This window comes from Plecotus auritus (assembly GCF_963455305.1).
Source record: "Plecotus auritus genome assembly, chromosome: 1".
NCBI lineage: Eukaryota > Metazoa > Chordata > Mammalia > Chiroptera > Vespertilionidae > Plecotus > Plecotus auritus.
This window is the reverse complement of record NC_137770.1, coordinates 24179490-24205600: the sequence shown is the minus strand read 5'-3', so window position 1 is coordinate 24205600 and position 26111 is coordinate 24179490. Positions and strand designations below refer to the sequence as shown.

Sequence of the window (26111 nt, the reverse complement as noted above, 5' to 3'; positions counted from 1 at the left end):
CCCTCCCTCCCTCTCTCTCTAAGCATGTCCTTGGGTGAGGATTAAAAATAAAAGAGTAAAGAATGTGTCCCAGAAGCAAACATATCCCTTCCATTCACATTCCTTTGCCTAGAACTTAGTTGTATTAGTCTGAGTCACTCATTGAGTTAGGTACTATGATTTGGCTCCTTTCAGTTGCATATGGTGCCCATTTTACAGATGTGAAAATTAATCTCAGAGTGGTGAAGTAACTAGTACAAGGTCACACAGCAAGTATGAGGCAGAACCCAGATTTGGTTCAACTGTATCCAAAGACCATGCTCTCCCCACTTAACACAGAGCCTTTCTAAAGGAACAGCAATCATCTCCATGCACATGACCCTTGGTTCTTCTTCCCTGGGGTCAGACACTTGTCATGAGGAAGTGGCAGAGGACAAACTGCTTCTGTCCAGGTTCTACTCTTCCCCCAGTACCATAACAGCAGCAGCAGCAACAACTGATGTTTACTGAGCATCACCTACTTTGTATACAATATCTCATTTAATCCTCACAATTTAAGGTTGTTATTATTATTTCCCCCATTTTATTTATGCAAAGAATGGAGCTCAGAGAGGTCAAGTCCTATATTTAAGTGGCCCAATGTGATTCAAATCAAGGCAGCTAGAGTTCTTAAACACTGCTCTTATATTTATCTGGCTTATCTTTGTTATCCTGGAAGAGAGTAATAGAAATGTTTAGACCAGTGGGACCTTAGACCCCCCAACTAGCCCAAATGCTTTCTGTATTATAGATGAGAGGGAGAACAGAGAGATCAAGCAAGTTACCCAAGATCGCACAGCACACTAACAGCTGAGCCAGGGCTAGAACCACACCCCCTGATGCCCTCTTGCTCCTATACAATAGATGGCCAAAGCCTTACTGTCCCATGAAAGAATAAAAACTAATGAGTTAGAGAAGAAACGGACAGATTTTGACAGAATGTGTCTTGTGGCTCACTTTGAATTTTCATAGAGCGGATGGATCAGAAGAACCAGAGGGTAGGTGTTGGGGGTGGGAGGCAGGTGCATGGCAAGGAGAGACATAATCAGGGTGTGCCCACCTGCAGGGGGCGCTGTGCTGCTGGTTATGGGAAATAAACCCCTGAAAGCATAGCTACCCTTTGAGCCCCGCCCCCTTAACCCCGTGTTCACACTGCTTCCTCTATCACTTTCTTATTATATTGCTAACATCTCTAACAATTTCTTCCCATTGTAACACGATGGAGAGCCACGTTCACATTCCATTAGTTTTGTACAGCAAGTACTGGATAATGTCTATTAGATAAACGCACCTAGGCCCCTCCCTGGGAGAGAGCGAGAGTGGCTGTTGACTACTGCCCCTTACTTTTCACACTGATCTTTGGGGGTTCAAACACTGGCTCCTGCCTCCAAACTAGTGCCCTCTAGTAGAGTGGCCAGGATTTTTATGAAACTGGAGACCTGCAGGACTGTACCCCACAGCAAATTGGAAATGACCCAGCCCACTCCCTTGGACTTCCTGAGCGGGGCTGTGGCCAGCGGGTGGATCTTCCCTTTGCTAGGGAAGAAGGAGGCGGAAACAGCCACTGGGCCTGTGCCAGGAGCTGGTCCCTGGGTGGGGCAGAGTGCTGCTACCTTTGTGGGGTTGTGCGTTTTTTGGTGTTCTGTTCTTATGCTTTGGCTGGCAGGGATGGGGAGGTTGGTAAGGAACATGTCTCCGTGGACAGCTTGGGGTGGGGTGAGAGCTGGAGAGTAGGCAGAGAGTAGCAAGATAGCAGGCGAGGCCCAGAGCGACGGCAGACAGGGACCGGTAGCCTTGTGCGTATGCGGCGGTAATTTGCAGACGGTTCCTTGTCTAGGTCTCTGAGGCGGAGCCTGGGCCTCTGTATAAGATGGTCCCGCCCGGGTTTCCCCAGCGGAGGGTCAGAGCAGCCTGGGGCGGGGCCACGGTTGGCTCCTGCCCGGGAGGAGCCGGGATGCCGCTCCCGCGGTGATGCTGGGGGAATTTGCCGACTGTCCCTTGGCCGGGGGGCTGGCTTCACCCACCCGGTGAGGAGGAGGACCCGCTGGCAGTCTCCTCCCAGATCCGGAGCGAGTGTCTGTCACCGCATTTCGGCGGCCTGAACACCTTGCCTGGGGCTGGGCCGTGGCACGGAGGGCGCAGAAGTGGTGAGCTCGCGGGTGGTTTGAGCCAGGCATCCGGCTGGGAGAAGGAGCGCAGAATCCGGGTTTTCCACGGGGGAAGGGGAGGGTGGGGGAGGGCTACGTGCTCTGTGCTTTCAGGGACCTCTGAGTGGGAGGGGTTGGGGGTGGGGGCGACTGCGCCACACGCCTTTGCCTCGCTGGCTGTGGCCCAGCCTGGACCCAGGGGAGGGTGGATGGAATGAGCCGCCGACTTGGGAGGGCCGTGTGGCCGTGTCTGAGTCGACCGTCTTCACTGGGCGGTGGGGGCGGTGGGGGAGGAAGGTGGGCGGGAGGCTTGCCTGGGGGTCCCCGGCCGCCTGCTGACAGCCAGCTGGGAGTTGCCTCCTTGGATCACCCCCACCCAGGGATTCCCCCAGGCTGTGCCGCCCACTCTCGGGCTGAGCTGGGAGGGGTGCGCGCTGCCGCCACAGCGTCGCCTCTGAGCTGCTGCCGGCTGGGGTCGCATTCTATGCTGGGTGGGCTGGGCTCCCGGGCCCGCAGGGGCAAAGGATGCTGCCTTTTCTCCCATGCTTTCAAAGAAAGCTTCCTGCCTGCATCCTCGCCTTGGCCTAGAGAGAGAACGTTTGCATTTGGATGATGAACCTGGGGAGCCTGAGGTTCAGGGATGCTGTGGCTTCGCGGAGACCACTTAGGTCCTACCGAGCTGGCCTCCCAGGCACTGCGGTGCCCCAATGCTCTCCGGAGAGACAGGGGCCAGTCTTGTACTCTAGACCACCAGTCCAATCTGGAGTGGACTCCCCCACGCAGCGCCCCTTTCCTCATCCCTGAGGACGGAGAGAGTTACAACTTCCACATGGGGCTCCAGGGTGTCATGGGAACACTGTAGGGATCTGAATTGTCTGGGGACAGGAAAAAACTGCTCATGAAAAATGCTCATCTGAGCAGAGGGTATATGGGCCTCGGGGAGAGGGTGCCCAGTTCCAGGCTTCAGGATCCTAGTCCAGCCTTGATGGAAGCCAAGTGGCAGTTCCCAGGCGGGTGAGGGAAGGATGGGGGACAGCCCACGCCTGCTGGAGAAGAGGCTGCAGGACCACATTGGCCAGTCTGCCTTCTCTCAGCATCACCCTCGTGGTGTATCCCCTCATCCCTGCTCTCTCCCAACTCCTGTCCCCAGGAGAAATGGACCTGGGATTTCCCGAATTCACCTCGTCCTCCCTCTCCATGGGGCAGATGCCTTTCTTTGGAGGAAAACTGAGGTGGGGAGAGAGCGATATTTTAGGGCTGGAGCCGGCCAGTGTCATTGGGTGGATGAGGAAAATGAGGCAAATGAGGCAAGTTTCTCCAGGTCTCTTACCTACATACAGGCCTTCTGACTCCCTGCCCACCACAGGGCAGACTGGACAAGGCCTCCTCCTCTCTCCTCTCTCCCCCCACAGTCCCCAGCCCTGGTAAGAGGAGGCCCTGAGCGCCTCCTGGTTAGTGGAGGGGGTGTCAGTAACAATAACAGCCCCAGCATTTTCTCTTCCTTTAAGATACGTTTTCAACTTACGTAGGAAAGAAGCAAATTAAACAGGGGGCCAAAGTGACTGGGTCATCCTCTTGTTGTGCAGCCACAGGGGACACACAATTTCTAGGGGCTTCTCGGAGCCAAGAGCAGCTATCTCTCCTGCCTGGTGCCCGCAGCGGTGACCACAGCAGGAGGGGCCCACGGCAGAGCGACCTCTCCGGCAGCATCGCAGGATGGGAGGCTCTGCCCAGCCGGTTATTCTGAGTGGAAGGGAGTTACCTTGTGTGTGTTTCAGACACACCCTCTGAGCACAGAGCTCGGAAGCTGGCTCCTGGGGATCACGGCATGCCCTGGCTGCATGAGGATCCCCAGTAATCACTGGGGTGGCCTGTGGAAGAGGTTGGGGTTCCCAGGAAACCAGATGAGACCGGGCTGCCAGAGAGGGGAGAGGATCCGCCATGTGTCGGGCTCCTCTACTGGGGTGCCACTAGGGTCCCTGCCAGCTCTTCTCCAGGAGGAAGGCCACTGCCTCACAGTCCGGGAAAGTGGTGGCATGTCCCTCCCAGCGAGCAGAGGCAGAGGCAGGCCTCGGAGAGGTCTCTGAGCCGTGGGAAGACAGCCTCTTGCAGAACATAGCACCTCGTTCTGGACCAGAGCCCCTGTAGGCTGGCACTCTGCCCTCAGTTTCCCTACCTGACAGCTGGGCATGCAAACACCACCCCCAGATGGATGGGCGGGCTTTGGAAACCTGTCAAGTGCTTATTAGAGATGGGAAGTGTTATTCCTGGAGACTCTGGGCTCATTTGAAGCCATCTGTTCCCGGCCTCCATGGGGGAACGGTGGCTGTTCCCTCTACCCCCAGGGCCAGCCCAGAGCACCCTTCTAGGCTTGGAAGGCAGGCTGTCCCCCCACCCCCACTTCAAGTTGTGTCTTGGCCCCAGGACCTCCTTTCCCCTTCCTCGCTGCCTGTGGTTTTTAATAGGATTTCCATAAAATGCTGGTGACTGGCAGCACAGCGGACCTTCCTATAGGCGTATATCCTCCCCATTGATTCTCGAATCCCATGGACTCTTCCTGAAGAGCAGCTGGTGGGAGAACCATAGAGATAATGGGCATAGGGTTCTGGGAGCTCTTTGCACAGGTTGTCCAAGATGGCAGCCCACAGGGCATTCAGGGCCTCGAGTGGGAACCACTGTAGCAAAAGTGCTTAAGGGAAGTGCTCAACTTCAAGTGAGATCAGCAGCTTTGAGTGCATTATTTGCCTGAGGCTGGCCCAGCATTCATGCCTCTTCCCTGTCCTGGGAGAGCATGGTTTTCTCAGCTTACACACCTACCTGCATGAGTGGTGTTGATCAGATTCTTGTTCTTGCCCATGAGTTGGCTGGTGCAACTCATGCAAAATAGGATCACAGAGGGAGCTGAGATGAGAACAGGGGGTTTGGGGGGGGGGCAGCTCTAGAGGTATGATGTGTTCTTGTTCTAGATCTGTCTGGATGGCTCTGGGCCAACCGAGGGTGGCTCTTTAGAAGAACATCACCTGCGGCCAGCACTCTGCGTCCTTTGTTTCCAGGGGAGGGTAGGCACCTGAGCTGCCATGTTACTTCCCAGCACCCTTGGGGCTGGCACTGAAACATATAGAGGCAGGGTGAGAGAACAGGGGCTGCCTCCTTGCCACCTCCTGCCTCCTCCTGGTGATTGGTAATGTTCTCACAGGGAACGAGGATCCAAGTGTCCTTGACTCTCGCCTTCTGCTTTTCCCACTCTTCGACTCTGCGGTTTTGCACCCGCACCCTCACGAAGCGCTCAGAAGAGCTGGGCTGGGGGTGGCGGAGATACAACACCACCCTGGACCTGCAGACCCTTGTTCATGCCAAGTCAGGACCTCTGTCATCCTCAGAAGCAGAGGGGCCAGGCCAGCTTCCAGCGGGAAGCCAAGCCTTCCTCCCCATCACTGAGTGGTCTCACGAAGGAAGGTGGCCCTGGGGACAGGAGTCTCCTTCCAAAACTGGCTGAGTCTGTTCACAATCGAGTCCAATCAGAGAGACACTGACCTCAGGCCACAGGGTCTTGGCAAAGAGCAAGGCATCCTGAGGTCTTTGCAGAGAGACATATGGCCGGTTGGCCTAGGACAGTGGTCGGCAAACTCACTAGTCAACAGAGCCAAATATCAACAGTACGACGATTGAAATTTCTTTTGAGAGCCAAATTTTTTAAACTTAAACTTCTTCTAACGCCACTTCTTCAAAATAGACTCGCCCAGGCCGTGGTATTTTGTGGAAGAGCCACACTCAAGGGGCCAAAGAGCCGCATGTGGCTCGCGAGCCGCAGTTTGCCGACCACGGGCCTAGGATATGGCTGTGTTGAGTTCTTGATGTGGAGGCATCATCACCTGGGGTGTCTTGAGTGGCAGTGATTGATTATAGGCTGGAAATGCCACAGAAGGTACTGGACACTCACCCTGGGCTCTGTGGGAGACCAGCTGTGCTTTGGAGGGGTCATGGGGGCATGGAGGACAAGGCAAGTCCTGGGAGGCACTGAGGAGCTGGGTTCCCACCTGCTTCATGCCTGCTCACTTCTCTTCTGTGAATCTTCTCTTCACAACATGGTGAAGTAATCCCAGCACAGGGCCATCGGAGGGTGAATGGGAAGAAGCAGAAAGGTGCCCAGCATGTGCTTAGTGACTGAGAGCCCCTTTCTTTCTATTTGCTCGCCCCTTCACCTGCTCAGTGGCGGGCTGCCCAGGGGTCTCTGGGCTGGTAGTGCTGACCAACAATGTTGATTCCTCCAAGCTCTCTTTGAACTGAGCTGTTGCCTTCAAAAGAACTTCAGATGCCTGGAGACCTGGCAGAGGGGGACATCTTCTCAGAGGGTGTTGGGGGAATTGGCAAGCTTGGGGGTACAGCACACAAGTGTTGGGGGTGAGGAATCCCTGGGCTGGGACTTAGTGTGCCCAGGCCTAGGAATTAGGCCAGGCTTTGGGGAGACCCTCCCAGGTACCAGAAGAACAACAGCCTGCACAGTGTCACTGGCCTGAGTCCTGGTGCCACTCAGCCACCTCACATTCCTTATCCCTCCTTTTTAATCCTTTGCACACCCCAGGGGAAGGCAGAGTGGGTGTGAGTAGCCCACTTGATAGATGAGAAAGCTGAGGCTCAGAGAGGTAGTAAATGCCACAACCACACACATGCACAGAAGTGGCAGAACCCAACTGTCCTCCCCCCACCCCTCCCCCCTCCGCCCCAGTAGTCTGACCCCGGTGGAGTGTTCCTCCCCCTGAGCCTAGCTCACCTGCTACTGCACTGCTGGTGGTTTTGCTGAAGTTGCTTAAGACAAAAGGACTTGGAAGTAAAGGTCGTGCGTTTCTCCCCTTCCTCTCCACTCTGGGCAGGGTGCCCAGAGCTGGGTTCTGCTGAAGGACAGCAGGCAATGGAAAGATTGGATTCCCCCACCCCTACCCCACGCCCTGGGACACATTGAAGGGGTGCTTAGGGGGGCCCGCCTGAGCTGAGGCAGGGAGAGGAGACGCAGTACAGCCAGGCCCTGGCTCCATGCTTCATGAAGGGGCTCCTTGGGGCCCTGGCTCAGGCACCTGCATGGAGCCGTGGGGACGGAGGGGTCAGGAAGCAATGAGCAAGCCCCTTGCCCCGGGCTCATAGAACTGCGAAGTGGAGGAGCAGGAGGACCCAGGTCCCAGAGCTCTCCTGTGGGTCCAGGAAGGAAACCCAGCCCAGGCAGCTCAGATCTGTTCCCCACAGAGCCTGGTGAGCAGGCTCTGGGTCTAGGCCTTATTCCAGGGCGGGATATTTCGACTATCTGCCTGCGTATTGGATGAATCATCTTTGAGCCCAGCTCTGACCCGGCCACTTCTCACTGGCTCCCCAGAGCCTGCCGTGGAAGACTCATCTGGGATTAAGCACAAACTATCTTTTCAAGCCTGCCCTCCTGCTTCCTGGCTCTTCCCTCACCGTCTGCTCTGGCTCGGGGGCTCTCCTGGGTGGGCAGGATGGATCAGAACAACTTGAAGTTTTTACAAAATACACACACCCTGCTTTTCTATCCTGACCTCTCCCTGCTCGGCTAAGAACCACTACTCTGGCAAATCAAACATGTCCAAACTGTCTCATCCACCTCCTCCTCCAGCCCAGTCCTTGTCCTCCTCTTCATCCTCATCAGTTCAGAGTCTCCTTGCCCTTCAAAACCCAATTTGAATGCCACCTCCTCCATGAAGCCTTTCTTGGATGGCAACCAGAGGAGGTCTCATAGCCTTTAATGTACTTTTCCCATTTCAGTCTGTCTCTTCTACTAAACAGTGAGCTCATCCTTTCATCTATCAAGTGCTCATAGAGTGCCAGTCCCACACTTGTGCGCTGGTGATTCCTGGGGAAGGGGCAGGTAGGCAAGTCAACAGATCATGACAACAGCTTCCGAAATGCTATAATAACGGCAGTACAGAGCATCAGGGGGCATTTTGGCAATAGCAATTAAAGCTGAAAATGTACATATTTTATGACCAACAGTTTCAAACCTAGGAGTATAATTACCTAGAGAAACTCACGTGTGTGCATAAGGAGACAGTTCCGGGGATATCTAGGGCACAATGTTTGAAACACAAAAAAGAGGTCTCAACCTCAATACCTTCAGTATCTATGATAATGGAGTAGACAACTAAAACTGTGATGTTATACAGCAGTTAATCCTATATAATAAAAGGCTAATATGCAAATCAACCGAACAGTGGAATGACCAGTGCACTGACCACCAGGGGGCAGATACTCAACGCAGGAACTGTTCCCTGGTGGTCAGTGTGCTCCCACAGGGGGAGCGCCGCTCAGTCAGAAGCCGGGCTCATGGCTGGTGAGCGCAGTGGCGGTGGCGGGAGCCTCTCCCGCCTTAGCGGGAGCACTAAGGATGTCCAACTGTGTCAGTTGGACATCCCCTGAGGGCTCCCAGACTGTGAGAGGGCGCAGGATGGTCTGAGGGGCACCGCCGAGTGCACGAATTTCTTGCACTGGGCCTCTAGTGTGTGTGTGTGTGTGTGTGTGTGTGTGTGTGTATATATATGAATGATTGGGGAATTTTGTGTTTGTAATTACCTATATATATAAAAGCCTAAGCATCTGTGCGACCGTCCAATCTGACCAGTAGCTATGATGTGCAATGACCATCAGGGGGTAGATGCTCAACACAGGAGGTGCCAAGCTGTGGTGACTTGGCAGCTGTGGTTCTCGGGTGATGCACCCGGAAAGAACCGCCCTCTCGCAATCCGGGACCCCTTGGGGAATGTCAGAGAGCTGGTTTCAGCCTCATCCCCACGGGCCAGGCCAAGGGACGCCACTGGTGCACAAATCCTCTAGTACCTTAATAAAGCTGGTATGTGTATATATATATATATATATATATATATATATATATATATATACACACACACACACACACACACACACACACACACACACACATTTCCATATTAACATGAATAAATCTCAAAAACAACATTGCAAAACAAGGGAAATGCAGAATAATGCCATTAGCGAAAATTCAATGTTAATAACAATCACAAAACAATACTATCTATGATTTATGGATGCAGACATGTTGCCGTGTTGTATACCTACCGAGTTTATGCTTCTAGTTATCTTCAGAGAGGGAAAGGAGCTGGGACAGGGGGAAAGGAAGGCCTTCTCATTTGTCAGTAACACTTTTAACAAAAAAGATCTGAAGCACAAATGACAGAATGTTATCCCTGGCCAATTCTGTTGGTTTTATACTTTTACCTGTTTTATGTTGAAATTATTTCAAAATTAAACAAAAAAGTAGCCTGGGACGTCAGAGGAAAGGGGCCAACTTTTCCCCGGGAAGTCAGGGGAGGTTGGGAAGGAGGCGCCAGCTGGGTGTTGAAGGCAGGGTGGGAGCTGGCGTTGAACTGGGTGTGGGGAGCTGGGAAAGGAGATGCAGGGGTTCCAGGCCAGGGACTCTGTGAGCAGGCTCTCTGCCCTTTTCCGTGTTTGATGATTGACTTGGGTTTGTCAGGCTGCCCCTCCCTCGCTACCTTCCTCACCCTTGTCCCTGGTTCCAGCTCCTCGATTTCTTCGCTGTGAACATAGTGCATAGGCTCCGGCAGTTCGTAGGGGTGTGGGGATCATGTGTCATGTGATGATTTTTTAAGTCTAGATAATCTAATAGCCAAATATATGAAAGTGAACATTAAAAATGGGAACTAGCCACTGATACAGGGAAAATAGAATCCTTTGAGGATACCATGCTCAACCACATGCAAATTCAGTTGAGAACCAACTGAAACTGATAGTTTTCTGAGAAAATATAAACCATCAGTTTGGCTCCAGAAGAACTAGAAAACCCCAACAGACCAATAATCATGGAAGAAACTGGGCATTCATCAAACTCCACTCCAAAAAAAATCCAGGTTTGGCTGTTTTAATTTCTATCAAACCTTCAAGGAAGAGATCATTCCAATGTCATTTAAACTGTACCAACAGTACCAGATCACCGATACAGAAAGATTCCAAATTATTTTATAAAGCCAGCACAACACTGACAAAGATCACACAAAACACACAAAAAATTACTCTTAAAAATCTTATTTATGAATATTGGTGCACATTTTATGAATTAACTAGAGTCCTGGTGCACAAAATTCGTGCATGAGGGTCCCTCAGCCCGGCCTGCACCCTCTCCAATCTGGGACCCCTCAGGGGATGTTCAACTGCCGGTTTAGGCTAACTGCTTCTGCCAGCCTGATCATCTCTACCTTGCCCCCCTGCTGTCAAGATCAACCCTAACTTGCTCCCCTGCCAACCTGATCGCCCCTAACTTGCCCCCTGCTGGCCTGATCAACCCTAACTTGCTTCCCTGCTGGCCTGATTGCCCCTAACCGCCTCTGCCTTGGCCCCTGGCCCAAGCCACAGTCTGGCCTCCCTCTGCGGGAGGCAACCTGGCAGATCAGGGGAAGGTGCCGGGTCCATTTCCCAGCTGCTGGTGCCACTGCCAGCCTGAGCCTGGGCCCTTCACAGCCACCCATGGCTGCCTGAGCCTCGGCCCTCTCAGCCACTGCGGCTTTGTCCAGAAGGACGTCTGGAAGTTCTTCTGGAAGATGTCCACCCTAATTAGCATATCCCCCTTTTATTAGTATATAGATAAGAACAAATAGAATCACACAGCATTATGTTAAAAAATGAATACACCACAAGTAAGTGAGGCTATATTCCAGAAATACAGATTCAGTATTAGAATTATTCATATAATTGAACAAAGTAATAGTTTAAAAGAAATGAAAAATCATATAAACAGCTCTCTAAGTGTTAAAAATGCCTAAAAGGCATTTGATAAACTTGAACATATGTCTCTAATATTTAGCAGAAATAGATGGGTATTGCTGAACATGGTTTTATGCACATATGTGTATGTGTATATGTGTGGTATACAGACATACATACATACAAGGAAAAAGTGACCACCGTTCCCTTTATTCTTTAACACTTCTCTAGAAATGCAAGTAAATACAAATTTTGAAAATAGAAGTTATAAAAGGAGGACAATTTGTCAATTAAAATTGCAGATAAGATTGATCCCCTGGAATAAAAAAGAACAAGACAGTCCATTGAAAACACTGTTATAGAAATAATAAAAATATACTAAGATGACCGCTAATAAATATTAAAACAAAAATTGTATAGCTTTTCTATGCATAAATGTTAGCCTCTTAAAATATAATGGGCCAAAACCGGTTTGGCTCAGTGGATAGAGCGTCAGCCTGCGGACTGGAGGGTCCCAGGTTCGATTCCGGTCAAGGGCATGTGGCTTGGTTGCGGGCACATCCCCAGTAGGGGGTGTGCAGGAGGCGGCTGATCGATGTTTCTCTCTCATCGATGTTTCTGACTATCTATCCCTCTTCCTTCCTGTCTGTAAAAAATCAATAAAAAAATATAAAAAAAAATATATATATAATGGAAGGAAGCATTTGCAATATCAGTAAAAGTGCTAAACATAACGGAACGTCTAACCAGCGTTGGCAAGAACAGCTCTTATTGATGCTGTTCACTCCTTGTCCCCCAGCCCTGAGACCTAATACAGGGTGGGGCAGACCTGGCTGGTGTGGCTCAGTTGATGGGAGCATCGGCCTGCGGACCGAACCGAGGGGTCTCAGGTTCAATCCCTGGTCAAGGGCATGTTCCTGGGTTGCAGGTTCAAACCCCAGCCTGCCTTTGGGAGGCAACCAATCTCTCTCTCTCTCTCCCCCTCCCTTTCACTCTCTCTAAAAATCAATGAAAAAAATATCCTCGGGTGAGGGTTAACCAAAAAAAAATTTGTTAAAAATACAGGGTGGGGCAAAAGTAGGTTTACAGTTGTGAGTACATGAAACAGTTTATTCTTGTATTATTATTTATTAATTATTATATTGTTTTCCATGGGAACAACTGTAAGTCTACTTCTGCCCCACCCTATAGATATTGGCCCAGTGGCTCACAGATCAATGGAACAGAAAAGCGTATTTAGACAAAGACAAAGCACATTTGCTATGCAGTGGTGATCATAATAATCGCCAACTTATGGTGGTTCCCTTGGGCCAGGCACTGTTCTGCACCCCTCACCTGCAGCCTAACACCTTGGGTCCAATATTTAAGTCCCCTGTTTCCTTATTGATATTCAGTCTGGTTGTTCTACCCATTATTCAAGGTGGTTTATTAAAATCTATTTTTGCACCACTATTTCTCCCTCCATCTCTGTCAATGTTTGCTTCATATATCTGGGTACTCTGCTATTAGGTGAATATATATTCATAATTGCTATATCTTCCTGGAGAATTGACCTTTTATAATTATACTAGAGGCCCAGTGCACAAAATCTGTGCACGGGTGGGGTTCCTAGGCCTGGCCAGCGATCAGGGCTGATTGGGGCCAGGCCAATTTGGGCCAACCAATCATGGCCTGCCAGCCAGGGGGAAGGATGGGGGGAACGGGAGGAACTGCAGGAGGTTGGCCACTGACACTCAGCTCCCCTGGGAAAGGGGCTGCATCTGCCACCACCCACCCCCGGTTCCCCATCCCAGCCCGGGGCTCAAAGGCCTGGCGGGGTTGGGAGAGGAGGCGACAGTTGGGCATGAAAGAAACGGACAATGGATGCCAACGCCGCCATCACAATTCCCCGCCTTCCCCGCCCCCCCTTCCCTCGCCGCCATGCTGCCACTGTGGCAGGCGGGCGCTGATCAGGGCCTGCAGGCCTGGGGGAGGAATGGGGTGCAGGAAGTTGGCCACCACCCCGCCCCCCCTTCCCTCGCCGCCATGCTGCCACTGTGGCAGGCGGGCGCTGATCAGGGCCTGCAGGCCTGGGGGAGGAATGGGGTGCAGGAGGTTGGCCACCAGCCCTAAGGAGGGAGCCGACTCTCAGCCCCCCTGGGAAAGGGGCCGCTTCCACCGCCACCCACCTCCAGTTCCTCATCCCAGCCTAGGGCCTGCTGGCCCGGGGGAGGGACCACAGGACGTTGGCAGGCAGGGGGAGGTTGGCTGTGGGAGCACACTGACCACCAGGGGGCAGCTCCTGCATTGAGCATCTGCCCTCTGGTGGTCAGGGCACGTCATAAGGACCAGTCGTTCCAGTCATTCCTGTTCCTTAGGCTTTTATATATATAGATAATATCCTTCTTTGTCTCTCATGGCAGTATTTGACTTAAAGTCTATTTTGTAGTGTAAGTGCGGCCATCCCTGCTCTCTTTTTGTTACCACTTGCATGGAATGTCTTCTTCCACCCGTTCCCTTGCAGCCTATGTGTGACCTTACAGCTGAGGCGAGTCTCCTGTAGACAGCACATGGTTGCATCTTTCTCCACCCTTTATCTGAAATAACTCATTTACTCCTCACAGTAACCCTCTGCACAGGGTGCTGCTGGGGTCCCCACTTTTAGATGAGGAAACTGAGACACAGGAAGGTTAGGTGACTTCTAGATCTCATGAAATTGGAATTTGAACTAGCACTTGACTCAGAGGTCATGCTCTCTGTACCCATCCTACTGAACAGATAAACTGAGATTTTTAATCTAGAGAGAGGGTGATGGTGAGGGAAGGAAATGGATTACTCAAACATGATTTTGAAACAACTATCTAGCCTCTTGGGGAAAAAATAAAGCTGGGCCCTATCACACTCCTTACACCCAAGTACTAGAAGAAAATTCTAGAAGGAAAAGATTAAAAGGAAGGAAAAATTAAAAAGAAAGGAAGGAAACCCTAACAATACTAGTGAAAAAAACACAAGCAAATATTTTTAGGATCCTCTAGTAGGAAATACTTTTGACTACAGAAAAATCTGAAATTCATGTAAGCAAAAGATGCCATAAATAATGTCAAAAAAGAGACAAATGACAATTTGCAAGACACATGACAAAAAGTTAGTTGCCTTCATTCAGGAAAACCTCTGAACCATCAGTAAGATAAATTAGGAAAGATACAAACAGATAGTTCGCAGAAAAATAAATGCAAAGGCAAATCAATCAATAAACACGAAAATAATGTCTGCCCTTTCTGATGATTAAGAATTACACATTGAGCCCGGCCAGCATGGCTCAGTGGTTGGGCATCGACCTATGAACCAGGAGATCACGGTTCAATTCCCGGCCAGGGCACATGCCCCAGTCATGGGCTCAATGCTCAGTGTGGGGCTTGCAGGAGGCAGCTGATCAATGTTCCTCTCTCATCATGATATTTCTATTGCTCTCTCCCTCTCCCTTCCTCTCTGAAGTCAATAAAAACACTTTTAAAAAAAATTGAAACATGTTATCACTTTTCATCTCTCATATTGGCAATGTTGGAACTTTGATAATGCACCGTGCTGTCGAGGGTGGAGGGCAGCAGGGCACTCTCATGCACTGCTGGGCAGTGCAAACTGGTTCATCCTCTTTGAAGGCAATGTGACAATAGCTATCAGAATCTTAGATATACCTACATTTTGACTCCTTACCCCGGGATTTATTCTACAGCTAACCTCACACATATGCACAAAGATACGTAATCATGGGCATTCATTGCAGCTTTGGTTGTGCAGCAAAAATGTAGAAGCAACCGAAACATCCATTGACAGGACAGATTCGTGCAAATTATAGCCTCCTTCAAGGGAACTCTGTGAGCTGCTACATGAATGATCTGTGTTGCTATGGATAGATGTGTGATGTATATTAACCAACACAGAGTACCAGGAATGTGTCGCTGGTTGGGTTTAAAATAAAACACAGGCATAGCTATGTATTTGTCAATATTTATGAAAAAACTTTGGGAAGAAAACTTAAGGAACTTGACCGTGTTTATATTTGGGGTGGAACAGAGGTCTGGGATAGTAGGCAGACTTTTCATTATGTATATTATTTCTAATGGTTTTAAGCACATTATTTTCTGAATTTAAAAAGAGTATTTATAAAGGAAACAATTATAAGGAAGAATACTATTTAAGATGCTTCACCCTGAACTTTCTTTTCAAATTCTTTCCTCAGTGGGCTCACCGGTTTTGACACTAAAATTTTATATCTGGAAGGGCCCAAGAGACCGTCTCCAACCTTCATCTTGTCCATGAGGAAAGGGAGGCCTAGAGAGGTTTCAGCAAGCGGCCCAGGTCCCCTGGCCCGTCAGTCTGCAGAGACTGGGCTGCTATGATGCTGCTCTCAGGAGAGGGACTGAGGACCCCTTTATGTATGTGATCAAAGCTCCATCCGTGGACTTTTCCCAGCACATAGTCCAGCGATTCTTATTCCATGTGCACCTACGTGGGGAACTATTACAATGCAGATTCCCGGGCGCCTTCCTGAAGAGTCTGATTCAGTGGGCTAGGACAGGGCCCTTAAACCTGCATGTTAGCAATGTCCCCACCAATGATCCCGAAGTCCTACTTGAAGTCAGCCGGTGGTTCTGGGCCCCTGTGATCTCCCCAGCTCAGTCCTGCTGGCAGCGTTTGTGTATCTAAGCTGAAGTCCCCCACCCCAGCGAGGAAAGTGCTTGGACCCCCCAAGGCAGTGCTCCATCCATGGTCCCCCTCCCCTCTGGCCCCTGCTCAGCTGAGATGAAGGATGGCCTTTGCTCACTCACCCCAGGGGTGGGCAGCTGGGTGTGGAGGTGGGGGGCAGATTGAGAGTCATAGCTGCATCTAGGGTGCCCCTCACCCCATCAGGGCTCCCCTGAGGCAGGCCTTGGGGAAAGATGCTGACCAGCATATTGGACCTGGGAGGGACCTGGCCTGCTTGGGCGGAGGGAGGAGGCCAGGGGAGGCCTGGGATCCATGCCCGCCGGCACTGACAGTGCTTCATTGTCTCTGTGCCACAGAGCCTTGCACCAGCCACCTTTGTGGTTAGGAGTCGAGCTGGGCGGTGGCTGGGCCCCTCGGAAGCCCCTGACGACAGATCGAGAGGAGGGACGGCTGGTGACTGCCCATCTGCCTGAGCCCCAAACCTCACCTGCTGCCCAGGTAGGTGCTCTTGCCATTCTCCCACTCAGCAGGGCTAAGCCCCTTGCACCAGCTCCTTCCTCAGCCTGGGAAATGTGGCCTGAGGCTCTCCTGTCAGTGCTGGGCAAAGGCCATCTCTAAGCCCCCAAACCCACAACCTGATGGGGGGGGGCGTGCAAAATGGGCCCATCCCATCTCCAAAGAACACTATTCCAGAGGACCCTGGCTCCCAGGGCCTGGGAGGGAGCCAAAGGCTCTCTGGCTCTGGTTAGGACGCCCCCTACTCCACAGAAATGCCCCCTGCAGGGCTGCCAGCTGGGTCCCAGAATGGCTCTTGCCCAGCTGGCCCTGGTTTGGGACAGGCCCAGAGCCCAGCCAGACTGGCTGTTCTGAGAGTTCCCTGCCTCTCAACCCCCTTTCCTTGAGAAAGGGTTATGACAAATGGTATCTTCATAGACAGTTAGAGCTGGCAGGGATCTTAGTGATACAGTCAACCTCAATCTCGTTTGACTTCTCAAGCGTTAGTGTCATTTAAAATGGCCTGGCCAATGTGGCTCAGTGGTTGAGTATGGACCTATGAACTAGGAGGTCATGGCTCGATCCCTGGTCAGGGCACATGCCTGGGATTATGGGCTCGATCCCCAGTAGGGGGTGTGGAAGAGGCAACCGATCAATGATTCTCTCTCATCATTGATGTTTCTGCCTCTCTCTCCCTCTCCTTTCCTCTCTGAAATCAATAAAAATATATTAAAAAATAAAATCAATTAAAACATTCAAAAAAAATTTTTAAAGGTTGTAACTGAACAGCTCAGAGGACTCAGGTATAAGCTGGTCAGAACAGCACAGGCAGCCCTTCCTGGTTCAGCTGCCTCCTCCCTGCCCTGCCTCCACCAGCTCCTTCCCTCTCCTCCCTCCTCCCCCCCCCCCCCACAGCCTCTGCCCCCCACAGCCTCTGCCCCTCCTCCTTTCCTATCCTTCCACCCATCTGGTGACTCCTAGCAACACTCCCACCCCGCCCCGCCCCTTGTGAAAGAGACAGGAGGTGATTAAACCAATGGTCGGCAAACCGTGGCTCGCGAGCCACATGCCGTGGCCCCTTGAGTGTGGCTCTTCCACAAAATACCACGGCCTGGGCGAGTCTATTTTGAAGAAGTGGTGTTAGAAGAAGTTTAAGTTTAAAAAATTTGGCTCTCAAAAGAAATTTCAATCGTTGTACTGTTGATATTTGGCTCTGTTGACTAATTAGTTTGCCGACCACTGGATTAAACCTCCAAAGCTGGAAGGTATGAAGCCAGTTAGCATCTAAGTGAGGCTTTCTTCCCTATTAAGTAGACAAGTTAATAACATCAAGAAAGGATTGGCTGGTCAAGAGAAGCTATAACTGTGATAAGGTTTCTTTATTTGAGAGTGTCCCTAAAATCTCTTTTCCAGGGTAACTAAGAAGTTACCCTGTGTGGGCTGTTGGCCAAGTACATTGCCATCGTTGCTATTATCAAGAAAAGTAATCTTAGGTAAAGTCTTTTCTGTGCAGATCAAAGTGGTCGATGTTCACATCTCCCTTATAATTTCTTGGCCTGGCCTTGTGAGAGCTCTCCAGGGCAAGGAGTCTTAGCCGCAGGCGGATATCACTTCTGTCCCTTGGCCATGCCCACTGCCCAGCCCGGTGCTGAACCCTTGTCCCTCCAGCCTAGGTTCCTGGGAGAAGCAGCGTCAAATAGAAGTAAAGAGCTCAGGCTTTGGAGTCAGGTGGGTCTGATTCTCAGCTCATCACCTACGAGCCGTGTCATCTCTATGTACATCAGTCCTTTCATCTGTGAAATGGGGGTAACGCCAGTACCCTAAGGGTACTATGGAGATTGAAGTTAAGATCTGTAAAGTGCTTGAAACCACATCTAGCACTTACTTCGTGCTTAACATGTTAGTTCTGATCATGATGGAAGCCTCTTCGCCCCAACTGCACCTGCTGCCCCATTAACCTAATCCCCCATGGTTCCCACCGCACGTTTAGTGACTGTTCTCTGACCTGCCCTCTAAGGGCCTCAAAGGCAGAAACTCTATCATTTTCCTTGCACATGATAAGAAATCATTCACATTTGCTTGGAGACTGTCCACCCTCAAGGTGGGAGAACTGAGACCCTCAGGAACGGAAGTGCAGCCACCTGCGGCCCCACAACTGAAGCCTCCCCAATTGTGGCCCGGCCGTGACAGGCCTGGATCTCAGGTGCTGTGTCTGCCCACAAGGGGAGGTTTGGTTTCCCTTGGATTTGCTGGGGCCTCAAAAGCAGGGAGCCCAGTTTCAGATTCCAACCCTCATGATTCACATCAGAGCGAGGACAGGATGCCTGGCCACAGGCCAGAACAGGCAGTCACTGCAGTTAGCCAGGTGGCAGATGTGACATCATTGTTCTCATTCATCCCTTGGAGGTAGCCCAAACCTCAGCTCCTATAGCTCAGGTGGGAAGCCTAAGCAGCAGAAATCGACCCCCTCACACACACACACCCCATGATCTGGAGCCCTGGACAGAGAACACAGCAAGCGTCACACCCTGCATCTCAGCTGGCAGAAGGGAGGCCATGTGCCATGGAGGAAGGGGCACTGGGTTGGAGTAGGGAGGCCATGTTCAAAACCAGACTCTTCACCTGATGGGGAGAACTTGTCCGTGTCAGTGAGCTTCTCTGAGCCTCTGTTTTTCCATCTTTAAAGTGGGAAGATAATACCCATTTTGTAGGAATGGAACAAATGCCAGAGCACCTGTACAGTGCCCGCACGGGTACTCAGTAACTTGTAGATGTTCTGCTCGGTCCATCACAGTTGTTCTTCCAGACTGCCGGGTGGGGCTGCCAGCCCCTTGTTTTCCTTAGCAGAAATTTTCCTCGCCTGGCCTGCACCCCAAGATGAAGGAAAGGGGTGGTGTTCTGGCAGAGGAAGAGAGGAGGAACAGTCCAGATCTTACCAGACTCCTGGCAAGCATGAGAGGCGCAGCAGGGGAGAAGTAGTTCTGTCTGGTTTTCCCAGAGATTTTTCCACTCGGGTGATGCCAAACTCAGGAAGCCAAAAGTAAAGTGACAGACCCTGCTGCTGGTTCATGCAGGGTGGTGTTTTTCTCTTGATTCATTCAACAAATGAATGGATTTGTTGGGATTCCAGGCACCGCGCTTGGCACTGGAACATGCAGCAGCCAGTAGAAGAGACACAGACTCTGCCCTCATGGGGCCTTCATTCTAATGCGGGTGGAGGTGATAAACGGCATAAACTATGGGTGAAGTATGTTAGAAGGAGGTACAAGCAATGGAACTGAAGGAAAGGGGGATCGGGAGTGCCAGGGACTTGTGTTAATAATAGGGTCATCAGGACAGGCCTCACAGAAAGGTGTCATTTGAGATGCCAATCACCCGCTCCCCTGAGGAACCCCTGGGAAGCCTGTGGGCTCAGAATCAGGGCCAGTGCCTTTCATGAGGTCCTAGGAAAGGAGCAAAATCCAGAAGGCCTGGTCCTAGCCCAGATGGCACGCCCTTCCTCCAAAACCCTTTAAATGATGTGCAGATCATTCAGCCTGAGATGCAGGACCTTGCGGTCTAGCCCCAATCTGTCTGTTTTTTTAGCAGATCCTTCTCACCCTACCTTTGCAGCCAAGCCAGTCAACCCAGCCATTTCTGGAATATTCCACCCTCTGCTTCCCTCCTCCACTCATTTGTCCCCTTTGCCTGCTCCCACTGGTGTCTGTCAGTCCAGACATCCCACCTGCCACCTCTCTGAAGCCTTCCCTGGCCCCCCTGGGGCCGTGGTCTCTGAGCCCCATCACCTTAGCTTGTGCCTTTCTAAAGCCTGGCCCTTCCTCTGGAAGTAGGCATTGGCTTAACTGTCTGATCTCTCCACTGGGCGGCAAGTGTCCTGGGCAGGGCCTGGAGGTCTCTCACCTCCTGCAGGTGGGAGCCTTAGCAAGCACTGGCTGAATTAAGCTCAAAAGGTGGGAGGCCAGCAGGAAAGGAGAGGGAACTAAATGAAGGAGCTAGTGAAGGAAGGGGAGAGAGAAATCCCCACCAAGTATCCTCCAGAGAGGCAGACTGTGAGACAGAAGGATGAGTCTCCCCCCGAAATGGCTACTGCTTTCTTCCTTCAGCATCTCAGGCCAGTGCTTCCTTGTGTCTAACTAGAATACCTCTTGCTGCAGCTGGAGCTCATTTCCTCTGGTTCTGTCCTCTGGAATCAGGCTATTATTTGAATCCTCATTCAGCATGAATCAGAGTGGCTTTCCTACCCCCTAGCCCAAGGGGCAGGAGCAAGGCCATCACGAGGCTGACCCCTGGCCTGGGCACTTGTGCTTTAGTTGAGGAGGCCACACAGAGACTACCGTGTGGGGGCCAAAGCGTCGGGGCCACCATAGGTCACAGAGGTTGTGCCAGCCAGTCACCCCCTCACCCTCTCTCCAGAGCTAACCCGCCATACAAGCAAATCCATAAATAGAGCGCCCACCACAGGAGCCCTGTGATTCTCAGCCCCTTGTGCTCCGGGCTCTCTGCCCTGCGGGCTCTGTGAAGCCATGTGAGCCAGACTCCCAGCCTCTACCCTCTGGCTCCCCGCCCATCGCTGGAGCAGCTGAGCTCACAGAGAGCCCCTCCACGGCTCTCCAACCCCCCCACCCCGCCTCCCTTGGCATCCAGTGTCTCCTGCCCTATTTAGACAGATGGAGCCAGAGCCTGGTGTCCCTCCCATCTCTGCTGCCCCAAGGGGTGGTGCATTCCTATCTGGGGACCCCACCTCCCTCAGGGGAAAACGTTAACACAGTCTGCGTCCAGCTCCCCCTCCACTTTGGTACAGACGTGGTCTCCTCCTGAAATGCCCTGCCCCTGGCCTCCACAGGGCAACTCCTCTTCAGGGGGAAGCCCCATATGCACTCAGAGCTGGGAATGTGGTTGCTGGACACAAACTGTCTGGGCTCAAATCTCTCTTCAGCCACAATAGCTCCCACCTTGAACACCATAGTAACATCCAACACCATGCATAGTTACAGCAACAAGGTCATATTCTGTGGTTCTAGAGCAGGGGTGGGCAAACTTTTTGACTCGAGGGCCACAATGGGTTCTTAAACTGGACCGGAGGGCCGGAACAAAAGCATGGATGGAGTGTTTGTGTGAACTAATATAAATTCAAAGTAAAGGAGCGGAGGGGAGAGCAAGAGAACCCTCCGCTCTTTTGGCTCCACGGACCGGATAGAACAGCTGAACGGGCCGGATCCGGCCCGCGGGCCGTAGTTTGCCCACGGCTGTTCTAGATGGACATGACTGTGGGAGGAACACTATTCAACCCAGTACCTCTACACATCCCAAATCGCACAGGTACAGAGACGGAGGGACGGACAGAGACAGAGGGACAGACACACCCAGCCCTGGCAGAGGAGAGCTCTCAGATCCTGAGGCGGGGCGAGCCCCCCAGTGCCAGAGCTGCCCTTTCCTCGGGGCCCAGCACAAAGTGGGTCACACCCTATGATAGTGTCTGTCACATGGTGATGCTTTTCATGTTGGCTTTGCTTCTCATTGTTGTTTTCTTTGGTTAGATCTACAGAGTACAAAACTCAAAAAGTGAAAAAGAGAATATAATAAACGCAAGCCGTCCTCACCCTACCTCGGCCTTTATCTAGTTTCTCTCCCAGAAGGCATCACTGTCAAGTTTCCTGGGTCTCCTCTCAGAGAAAACCCAGCCGCCGGCAGGCTTGCAGTCTGTATTCTCTGTTTGCCGCCTGCTTCCTGCTTGCTTCGCTGAACAGGCATCTGTTACTCTTTATTCTGATTGGCTGCTTTCACATTGTTTGGGTCTCCCCCCACTTTACTGTGCTCTCACTGAGGGCAGAGCCGTCTGCGATTTATCTTTCCTCCGCACATCCTAGCTCAGTGCCCACAAAGAGCAAGTGTTCATTTAAGGCTGGTTCTCTCTACACATCGACGAATCATCAGTAGCTGGTTGGATTTGTGTGGGTGGGGCTCAGCATCCTGGCTCCAGAGCCTGGGTCTCTCTGTCTCCCCCGGCTTGTGGCACCATCCACCAGAGCCCATCCTGGCAGCAGGCGTTGCTGGGGTGGGTGGCACCAGCCGCATCCTGCCTGTGTGCTCCTGCTGCTGAGCGCCTTCATCCCGGCTCTAGCTGGGGATGGCTCTGAGATCCGTGGGGCGTCTGCCATGGCTGCATCTCCTCTCCCTGCCCCTTCTCAGTCCGCTCGGGACCCCTGCAGGGTAGGGAGGTGGCAGGGAAGAGGCTGGGAAGAGAACAGCACTGTGAGGGGCGGGGAGTGCAGCTTTTCCCAGAGGCCTTTGCTAGCTGAAGGCTTAGTCTGGACTTGTTACCACGGAGACGGGAATTACTGCAATAGCTCAGAGTTGAATTGGAGCCCGCAGCTTCACCGGTTCTGGGGGAATGTATTTGCTCCACAACACTGAGATGTGCCACATTATTTTTCTACATCAAGACAGAAATGCAGCCTCTGCCCAAGATTTCACCATGTCCTCCATGCACTGATGGAGCAGAGCACCAGGGGAGATGGAGATAGAGCTGGGCAGGGGCTGCCAGCCCTGTGCGCTGGGAAGCCAAGGCAGCGTTAGCCAGCAGCACCCTCTGCTCATCTGTGGCAGGAGGGGCTTAGGTTAAAGGATTTGAAAGAGCCCCTCCTGCCATAACACTGAGTTTGAGATCATGGGGCCAAATGAGACCCCCTTAGCCCCACTGCCCATCATTCCTTTCTTCAATAAATATTTATAAAGCACTGAGCTCTGCCCAGCACAGCAGAAAAAATGAGCAAACACAGCCATGGGCTCTGTCATCAGGAGCTTTCCGTCCACTGGAGGAGTCAGCCATTTGCTACGTCATCCCATAAATAAACAGCAAAGTTCCAGGTACTCACATGAAAAATAATACTTAACTCCACTGAGGCATTGCTATGCCCTAAGCGCTGTTCTGTCTCATGTGAATTGGTTCATGCTCTCCTCACATTCACCCAAGGTCATGGCAATTCAATTTCAAACTGGCTGTCAATTTCTTTTTGTATAGACAAGGTCTTAGTTACATTTTTTGCACCTCTCCCAGGAGCAAGTAGTGATAGTCCCCTACTTCCTTGCCCCACCCATGTTCCTCCTGGATACTACATTAGGCGGGGGATCAGCCCACGTAAGGGTTCTTACCCATGAAGGGTCAGGAACATAAGTCCAAAATACTTCCCCATTTGCCCCAGGTAATATTAGCGTACAGCTGATTACTGCTAGCATGGCAAGAAAGACGTTCTCAGGCGTCTGTACCATCTTTTTTACCATGCCCATGCCCCAGGTGGTCTCCGGGCTGTTTTTTGTCCGGCTCTCGCTGCTCTCTGTGGCTGAGGTAGTTGATTGTCTGCAGCTGCATGGTGTGGCTCCAGGCGCAAGGTCCTCATTAGTCTGGCTAGTTTCTCTCTTGGATCCCTGTTGCAGTTTAATATTCTAGCAGGAATCCACACGGGTTTGGAAAAATTCTCTGGGAATATACAAGCATACCCTCTGCCAAAGGTTAATAATGGATCAGGTCCCTTCCATAAACCAGATTCGGGATCCTTCCATTTAACTAGACCATTTTCTTTTGTTTTATTCTAACACCAATGCAGCTCCATAGGTGTCTTTCCATCAGCATCACAAGTGAAAAAATTTAAAGTAATTAAGGCTTGGTGCAGCCTACCCGCAGGTGATTTCTCCATCATCCCCCCTTTTTGTTTTTCAAGTTGGGATTTTAGCCGCTGATACTGTCATTCAATAATGGCCTGTCCTTGGGAATTATATGGTATTCCTGTAATGTGCTGAATTTTCCACCTTTTACAAAATTCCTGGAATTGACAGCTTGTGTAAGCAGGCCCATTATCAGTTTTAAAAATTTTTGGAACTCCCATGACAGCAAAAGCAGCTAGGCAATGATTAATAACCTGTTTTGCCGTTTCTCCTGTAGATGCAGTAGCCCACAGGACCTTTGAAAAGGTGTCTACAGAGACATTTAATGCCCCAAGGCGTCCAAAGGAAGTATAATGTGTTACATCCATTTGCCAGATATGGTCTCTTAGCAAACCTCTAGGGTTGACTCTTGTGTTAGGCCCTTGGGGTAGATGTAACATGCAAGTGGGACATTCCTTAATAATCTGTTTTGCCTGTTGTCAAGTGATTGAGAATTGTTTAGACAGCATTTTGGCAGGCTGATGTAAAAGCTGATGAGATTCTAAGGCTTCTTTTAATAAAGCAACCAATTGATCAGCATGTGTATTTCCTTTTGTTAAAGGACCAGGTAAGACACTATGAGCCCTGATGTGAGTGATATAAAAAGGATATTGTCTCTGTTGTACAATCTGCTGAACTTGTTTAAATAGTAAAAATAAACTTTGGTCACTAAACCTTTCAACCAGGCAGTTTCAATTCTATTCACTAAGTTTGCAGCGTAAAAGGAATCAGATGATATTAAGAGGCTCTTGGAAATCCTGCAATGCAGCCTTCATAGCTTCTAGTTCAATTCTTTGTACAGAAGTATGACTGGTCAGTATGACTCGGTCTGAATTTATTGTATGATAGGCAGCTTTCCCATTAGATGATCCATCAGTAAAAACAGTTAAAGCTCCAGGAATAGGTTCCTGTCTAGTATTTTTTGGTATAATGATGGAGGTATTATATAAAAATTGTAGTAATTTATCTTTTAATAGGTGACAGCTAAGTTCCCCTGAATATCCACTTAACCCAATTTGCCAATTTATATCAGTCTGAAATAACATTTCTAATTGCTTCCCAGTGAGGGGGAGGTAGATACGCTGAGGCTCTTGCCCTCTAAGCTGTTTACAACGTTTTCTAATTTGAAATATTAATTGGGCCAATAGTTCTACATATGTAACTGCAGTTTTAGAGGCTTGATGCCCTAGGTGGACCCATTCAATAATGGCAGGAGAGTTTTTATTTTGAAAGATGACTCCAGTGGGACTATTTGCAGTAGGGTTAATTTGTCCCAATAAAGGTAATCGGGCTGTACCTGTGCTACTTGGGCTGAGGAAATTGCCTGCTCAATTCGTAGCAACTCATTCCTAGCTTCATCTGTTAATGTTCAGGGAGAGGAAAGATTAGAGTCACCTCTAAGTAAATTAAATAAGTTTGTCATTTCTCATGTAGAGATCTTCAGATAAGGTCTTAACCAGCTAATGTCCCCTAATAATTTCTGAAAGTCCTTTAAAGTTTTAAGACAACCTTTTCTTATCTCCACCTTCTGAGGCCTAATGCGTTGGTTTTCAATTATGGTTCCCAGATATTGGAAAGGTATTTCTTTCTGTACCTTTTCTGGAGCAATTCTTAAGCCCCACTTAGGGAACTCCTTTTCTAATTGGGAAAACATGGCCAAAGTCTGCTCTTCCCGTGGGCTTGTTAAGAGCAAGTCATCCATGTAATGAATAATGTAACATTGGGAGTATTTGTCTCTTAAAGGCTGAACAGCTTGAGCCACATATTTTTGACACAAAGTAGGACTATTGGCCATTCCTTGAGGTAAAACCTTCCATTGATATCTTTTCATGGGTTCTATATTATTAATAGATGGCACTGAAAATGCCAATCTCTGTTTATCTTGAGGTGCCAAGGGAATGGTGAAAAAACAATCTTTAAGATCTACTATGAGAGACCAATTTAAAGGGATTTGTGAAGGCGCTGGGAGTCCAGGTTGTAAAGCTCCCATGGTGTGCATAGTAGCATTAACTGCTCTAAGATCATGTAACAATCGCCATTTTCCTGTCGCCTTTTTAGGGATTGTAAATATAGGCATATTCCAAGGACTATTGTAAGGCTCTATGTGACCAGCTTCTATTTGTTCTTGTATTAATTCATGAATGTGACTTAATTTCTCCTTGGTTAATGGCCACTGATCCACCCATACAGGTCTATCATCTGATCAGCATGAGGGTGAGGAGACTGAGCAGTGACCGCTCCTAAAACGGTTGATATCCTATCTGAGTCATTAACGGCTGTCCTTTGCCGGTAATAATACATGCCTGT

General features: G+C 50.5%; 1 protein-coding gene across 2 annotated transcripts in view; it reads left to right on the top strand.

The window, feature by feature from the left end:
• The first annotated feature begins 1921 nt into the window (after positions 1 to 1921).
• Positions 1922 to 26111, top strand: part of TMEM63C (transmembrane protein 63C) — a 70718-nt gene continuing 46528 nt past the window's right edge. The window contains exons 1-2 of one of the 2 annotated variants that reach the window (XM_080648665.1): positions 1922 to 2165; positions 15965 to 16106. The gene's annotated coding sequence lies outside the window, so the exon portion shown is untranslated. Of the gene's footprint in view, positions 2166 to 15964; positions 16107 to 26111 lie in introns of those variants that run through there. The other variant, XM_080648666.1, reaches the window with a different exon arrangement.